At 36.8% G+C, this 6,901-nt stretch overlaps 1 long non-coding RNA gene across 1 annotated transcript; it reads right to left on the bottom strand.

Moving 5' to 3' along the window:
- Positions 1-4,737: 4,737 nt before the first annotated feature.
- On the bottom strand, positions 4,738-6,573 carry LOC145053724 (uncharacterized). The gene is made up of 2 exons (XR_013684595.1): positions 6,140-6,573; positions 4,738-4,974 (listed from the first exon to the last, which is right to left on the bottom strand). It is a non-coding gene; the product is annotated as an uncharacterized LOC145053724 (long non-coding RNA).
- Between the last annotated feature and the right edge of the window lie 328 nt (positions 6,574-6,901).

The following is a 6,901-nucleotide window of genomic DNA, read 5'->3' as shown; positions in this document are numbered from 1 at the left end:
AATACATATCTTATAAACACATTCACAATAATAAATACAATATATTTTTGTATATATTTATTTATTGTGATGTATACCTTGATTCTTGTGTCCAATACTCGACGTCGGGAAATTTTTTTGATGGCACCCATCGATAGATTCGCGTTTAATCGGACCCGGAGCGTCCAATTTCTCAACTTTTGTAAATATTTTTGTTATAAATATCTCAATTGTGAAATTAAATATTAGACTATAGATTGAGTCCAAAAAGGCTTTCAAAATTTCCATTTGAGGTGTGCAAGTCCATCAACGTAGAGAAACAGTTTTAGTGGTTTTAAGAAAATACTTGTTTCAGATTCTTAAAACGGTTGTATCTTTTGCATACGAACTCTGTTTTGGACGTTCTTTATATTTTCAGAATTAGGGAAACACATACTACGTGACTACAGTGTTTGTTTTTCTCACAACGACTTATTACGAAATCTCAGTTTTTCAGATGCATTTTTCTGGTTGTCGTTTTACCTGTTTGATTTGTTTGCCAAATTAGATATTTGGAAGTAAGATACCGTCCGATATCTTATAATAGTTTAAATAACTTATTTATGTTATATTAGATGCGCTAAAACTCAATGAGTCAAACTACAAAGAGATTTACTGTGAACTTGACCGTTCAGAGTTTTTAACCTAAAGTTAGGATGTCACATTACCCCCCCCCCCCTGTTAAGGGAATTTCGTCCTGAAATTATTATTTTCTAGAATATTTTGTTCCACTATCATTTTGTTCTAATAGTATTTCATTTCAGTAGTGGAGGGAGCACCGTTGAAAAATTGCAGATACTTTTGTTTCATTTGATCCTCACGTTCCAAGTAAACTTTGGCTCTCTACGAGATTTTCATTGAACGTTTACTATAGTTATACATATTTGTTTTGAGGCTTTTGATTTCTTGATCCACAATTTCCACTGGCTCCTTCATGAAGTGAAGTTTAGTGTTGACTTAGATCTTATCGAGAGGAAAGACAAGGTTCTCATTAGAGAGACACTTTTGAGATTATATACATGGGAGGTGTCATGAACTTTGTTGAGTTCTTAAGGTAATTCGGGTTTCTAAGCCACCAGACCAATCAATGCCAGGATTTCAATAGGTCCCATGTAACGGGATTTAGCTTTGCCTCGTTTTCCACATCCAGTGACACCTTTTTATATTGCGACCTTTTGTAGGACATAGTCTCTTGTTTTTGAATTCTAATGGTTTGCATCTTGTGTCAGTCTAGTTTTTCTGTCGGCTACGTGTGACATTTAAATGTTCCTTTATTTGAACGATCTTCTCTATTGTTTCATCAATGATCTCAAGGCTAGTCAGTGAAGTATCTCCATCATGCCTTTTATCCAGTTGAGTATCTCCAACTTCTGCCCAGAATATTGGAGAACGACATCTACGTCCGTTCAAGGCCTCGAATGGAGTGACCTTTATATTATTGTGTTAACTATTTTCATATGGAAACTTGACAAGTGGTAAGTGAATATGAAATTTCTATTTTAGAATCAACAGTTGTGTAGTAGACCAAATAGCTTTTGGTACTCTGCTTGACTTTGGAGTAAGTCAAGCACTTACTGTTATAGGTGGCAATATTTGCCTTCATGTCGGGCCACCAGTGTAACTTTTTAAGATCGAGATACATCTTACCTGATCCAGGTTGTATTCAATATCTCAACTTATGAGTTTCATTTAAAATTAGACTTTTGACTTCATTAAACATTGGCGTCCAAATTTGGTTCATGAAATATTATGTTCTGTCTTCCTTGATGTCGAACTGTTTGTCCATATCTCACAGGTTTTTCCTTCATAATATTCTTGAGTTTGTGTGCTTCCTGCTGAGCATCTCGAATTTGGATGGTGAGATTGGAGTGGAAGGGTAGGGGTAGAGCTTTTAACACTAAATGGCTTTGCTTTTTCTTTCCTGGTTAAAGTGTCTACTATGACATTTACTTACCAGGATGGTAAAGAATTTCGCATTTGTAATCATTTAGCAATTCAACGCATCATCGGGGTCTCATGTTGAGCTCTTTCTGGCCGAACACGTGCTGGAGGCTTTTGTGGTCGACAAACATGACACACTTTGTTCCGTACAGGTAGTGCCTCAATATCTTTAAAGCAACCACTACAACTCCAACTCTAAGTCATAGGTAGTGTAGTTGGTCTTGCTTGGATTAAATTGTCTGATACGTATGCAACGAATTTGTTCTTTCTGTATCAGCACGCATCCCAAACCTTGATGAGAGGCGTCGCAGACTACTACAAAGTCTTTTGTTCCTTGTGGGAGAGACAAAATTGGTGCACTTCACAACAATTGTTTTAATTTTTGGAAGGCATACTCTTGGCTGACTCCCTAATCGAACTTTGTGTCTTTCTGGGTTAGTGCTGTGAAAGGATTGGCTATTTTGGAGAAGTTCTTGGTGAATCTCTGCTAATAGTCTGCAAGCCCTAGGAATTGGCGTACTTTGTTTGGTGTTGTTGGTTAATACGAATGGAATAACTAGAAACTAGTAGTCACTATACCGAGTCCTGATTGTTGGCTTTGGAATGTCTACTTCTTGGACTCTAAGTTGATGGTAGCCGAATCTTAGATTGATCTTTGAGTAGTAACGACATCTGTTTACTGGTCGAACAGGTCATCGATCCTCGGGAGTGGATATCGGTTTTTGATGGCGAGTTTGGTCAACTCTCGATAGTCGATGCATATCCTAAACGATACATCCTTCTATTTGACAACAATATCGGAGCTCCTCATGGAGAGAAGCTTGGCTGAATAAAGCCTTTGTCAAGAAGTTCTTGGAGTTGAATGGATAGTTCTTGCATTTCCGATGGAGCTAGACAATAAGGAGATCTTGCAACTGGTGTTGCACTCGGGATTAGGTCGGTTCGGAATTCGACGTGTCTGACTAGAGATACTCCAAGAAATAATTATTGGTAATCGCACACTTGCAGTATGTCTTTGATTTCCATACTCTTGGCTTGCATATCCACCACGTAGGCCAAGAAAGTGAAGCATCTCTTCTGTAAACACTTTCCCGCCGTCATGCAAGAGATGACTCATAGATTATTTCTTGATTTGTCTCCGTAAATCATGAGAGCTTCATTGTTGGGTAAAGGTATTCAGATGGATTTTTCGTGACATAAAATCCCTGTTTGATGAAGTGATAACCAATCCATTCCGATGATTACATTGAAACATCCAATAGTCATAGGCATTAGGTTGACGTGAAATACGTGGTTATTCATGGCCATTCTGCAAAACTTAGAGGTGTGACCTCTTAGTTTATGGATGTTGCAGACCATGTAATTTTCGACACGGTGAAAATTACACTTTGTATAGTGGGGTAAAGTCCTAGAGTAGGGTTTTGATTGAGTGGGAGTGTTTGTGATTACAGTGTACATAATCGTATGTTCTGGATTGGGTTTACGATGCTTGAAGTTTCCCTTTGACTTGCCGTGGAACTTCCTTTTTATACTCTCAACCGGATTCTTTTCAGTTTGTAGAGTTATAGTACCCTGAAGGGTATATTGCGCAATCAATTGATAGGCCAATTGCTTAGCACTATTAAAGGTAATGGGTATGGATGTAGTAATCGGACCTGGAACTAGTAACGCTATTACCCAAATGTACCTTTCAGTCTCCATGTTGACCATTCATGGGCAAAGGTTTGTGAGGTTGTTAAATTGGGAAATGTAAGAAATCACATCCGATCCTTTAATGGTGATGTTTCAAATTATAGAGACTGATCAATTCCACAAATCCTACCAATTTCCTAATTATAGAGAGTGAGTGATTCTACAAATCCTACAGATTTGCAAATTATAGAGAGAGAAATGGAATCCTACCGATTTCAAATAATAGAGAAAGAAGTTTAGACATTACTGAATGATTAGTTGGGGACTATGGGTCTCTCTGTTACAACAGTAGCAGAGTTGTTCGTTCATTGTTCTTCTTTGTGTTTGGGCAAACTAGGAAAATCTGAATGCTATCCCATATTTTTAAGTATTTTAAATGTATAGGTTGTTTTGGGTTTCATATTAGGTTTCTAAAGTATTAGGTTTCTGTAGCGAATCTTGAGAACATCCTTCAATCTCTAAAACTTTCAACCAATTTAGTTTGTCAAACTCTTTGCTCAATGTTGGTTGTTCACCGGCCCAACCATAAATAACATAGGCATATGTTCCAAGTTTATTTATGGTATGCTTTATGTACGGTACTAATCTTAATTGAGGCGTTTGACCTAAAGGTTTGAGTTGGTAGTCTTAGTTGGAGGCATGTTAGAATTTTATTAAGTGTTCTCATCATGGGTCAGAGTATATATAACTCTTATATACTATTGTTGGTAGGGTTTGTAGTATTTTTAAATTTTGTTTTGTACTCCAAGACTACCAAACACAAACGAGGGCCAGACAGGAAACGTCGGAGGGTAGTACCATTTTAGCAATTAAACCATTCTTAAATCTAACAACCCAAGCGGCATTTCAAACCAGATTCCTCATACCGTAAGTAGCCAAGAAGAAGTGTAATTAATATTAATAATACTATTATTTGAAGCCAGTTTCTATAGTTGCATTCCTCTTTCGTGGATACGAGTTCACTATAGCCAATTTAGCTCTGATACCAATCTATCACTCCCCCGGCCGAGGCAACGTAACAAGTCGGGCCATGCGACTAATTTCATGGATCACATGCAAATTAAATATATAGCACAAGTACAACAATAAACAAAATATCATTCACGTTCCATCTTGGTTTTTGAATACAAGGTTTTTACAAATAATAATAATACATGAATTGCCTTAAATGATAGGCATATAATACAAGAGTAAGTAAACTAGGTCATCTGTAATCTAATCTGTCTTGAATGTATGTTTAGTGATTTCCTGAGAATACATGTAATTTTGAGGGTCAACACAAGGTTGGTGAGCGTTACAAGATCTCTATTAACCGCTGTAATACTTTTAAAAAGTCCAAAAGTTATTATCTTTGTATGTATAACGATAGATAAAACAGTGTTTATAACGAGTCTTTAAAAGCCCAAAATGTATATCTATATAAGTAAATCTATACTTTAATCTGTGTTTGTAATAAATCATTGAAAGCCAAAATGTATCTTTTGTATAAGTAAATCCATACTTTACATTGTGTTCGTAATAAACCTTTGAATATCCTTGAAAACGAAACTGTTATTCTGCTTAAGTAATTCCATACTTAAAAATAGTTTTGAAAGAAACCAAGCCCATGGTTGTAGTGAGTGAGAGAGAGAGAGAGAGAGAGAGAGAAATAAGTTCTAGTTAATGTTTTTAGTGAGTCCTATAACCGAGCTACCTGACTGAATGTACCCACTACAACGCTTCATTGGACGTTGTAGTAAAGATTGTAGACACCTATCACCTGCTTCGATTGATCATTCGAGGGTTGTAGCTAGCAACCACAGGTGGGGATGTCAACCCCGTATAGATTAATACATATGTATCTCGTACCGAAGATTAACGATTACAGTTGCGTGGGTATGCTAAGTATTTAAACTCGGCTAATGAATAACGTATCGTCTCACTAAAATTCCATTAACTAAAAAGTTTGTGAATAACTCTTAGCCCTAACTTACTTGTGGGTAAGTTAGTATGCATAATGAATATCATTGTATAAGGTTTATAAAAGCCGAGTATGTTTGACATATATATATATATATATATATATATATATATAATGTACTCGCTTTTATAACAATGAATGTTTCAAATTAACGAACATATGTACATGTATAAACATGGTGTACTAAATACTACCAACTTTCATAATGTACTTGTTATAATATTCAATGTCACATAGAAATCATAAAACTTTGTATAATGTAGTATTTGTTGTGTAAACTGAATATTTCACGATAAAATAATCATAACACGTATACGAAAAGTTTTCAATAGTTTATTTTTAACAATATGGTAAATTGTTAAATAATAATATTTTTATAAACTTTGTTTATTGTATTTTCGCATAAAAAGGTAATTTTTTTGTATAACCAAAATGTATTAGCACATGTATTCACCCTCCCCTACCCCCCCCCCCCCCCCCCCCAAAAAAAAATGATTAAAATATTAAAAATGGGTCGTAAGCACTCACCCTTGAAGCGTTAGTTCCATTTGTTCGAAATTGGTTTGTTTGAGAACCTTGACGTGAGAAACTGTAAATCCACAATTATTGAAATTTAAAATACTCTCAGGTCCATTTCGTAATAAATATAACTATTGGGGTTGTTTGGTAATTTATTTTAACCAAAATAGGACCGGTTTGGTTAAAATAATTCAAAGGAGGGCTTGGTTTTGTAACTTGAACAAACTATAGGGGCTGGTATGTAACTTCTTGAGTAGATGGGACTGTTTTGGTTAACAATTACCAAAAATGGGTTGTATTTGAATAAATGGAACCAATATTTAGGGATTGGGACTGATTTCGAAATATTGTTTTAATAATAGGGGAAGTGTTGTCATTTCATCAAACTTAATAGAAATTAGGGCTTTTAACTTGCCCCGTCCGATCAGGCTTGAAAGAAAAGGGGATACGGGAGCAATGAAATCAGATAACGAGAAGGAAGCGTGAAGCGGCTTCGAGGCCAGATGGAGGTCGTCATCTCGCGAAGGGAACTGAGTGCCTCCGGGGTTGGCCAGGCCGAAGATGGAGATGGGTGAAGCAGCAAGGCCACTATGATCCTTGGACGATAAGGAAGAGACGAAGCAGTGGGGCTGCTCGCCTTCTGTCTTGGATAGTAGCGAAGGGGAAAGAGGTCCGAAGGGGTCTGGGAGGCGTCGCGACCAGCAGCAGCGACGATGACCGGGTGTTCGGTGGGTTTGCTAGACGGGAGGGGAAGATGAGGGTGCGAGCGGT

The sequence above is a fragment of the Lactuca serriola genome, chromosome 5 (genome assembly GCF_051521515.1).
Source record: "Lactuca serriola cultivar US96UC23 chromosome 5, Lser_US96UC23_V15, whole genome shotgun sequence".
Lineage (NCBI taxonomy): Eukaryota > Viridiplantae > Streptophyta > Magnoliopsida > Asterales > Asteraceae > Lactuca > Lactuca serriola.
The sequence above is the reverse complement of the archived record's forward strand: the minus strand, read 5'-3'. Positions and strand labels throughout refer to the sequence as shown.